Here is a 397-nt window from a genome sequence, read left to right as displayed (position 1 = left end):
ATAACTAGGGGCTTTAGAATGTTTTCAATTAAGCCAGATATTTGTTCTGTAATTGTTTCCATAACAGAAAATAATGGGTCGTCCTGGGTTTCCTGGCTTGTGGATTTTGGGCAGCATGTAGAAGGTCCTCATGTGAGGATTGGAAGGTAACAGATTAAGTAATCCTTGCTGTATATGTTTTGGGAAGGATTTGATAAGTTTAGTAAGTTCTACCGTATATATTCCCCGGTGGGGTCCTGGTCCAGTTGTTAGTAGTGGTTCTTATCAGACAATTGTCGGTTTCCTTCTGCAATGTAGTCCTGGGTGTTCATGATAACTATTGATCCGCCCTTGTCAGCTGGTCTGATGATGATGTTTTTATCATTCATTAAGTTATGTAAGGCTTTTTTTTCTGCAG

The sequence above is a fragment of the Nanorana parkeri genome, unplaced genomic scaffold (assembly GCF_000935625.1).
Source record: "Nanorana parkeri isolate BGI_ZX_2015 unplaced genomic scaffold, ASM93562v1 scaffold1087, whole genome shotgun sequence".
Classification (NCBI taxonomy): domain Eukaryota; kingdom Metazoa; phylum Chordata; class Amphibia; order Anura; family Dicroglossidae; genus Nanorana; species Nanorana parkeri.
Note: the sequence above shows the minus strand (reverse complement) of the source record.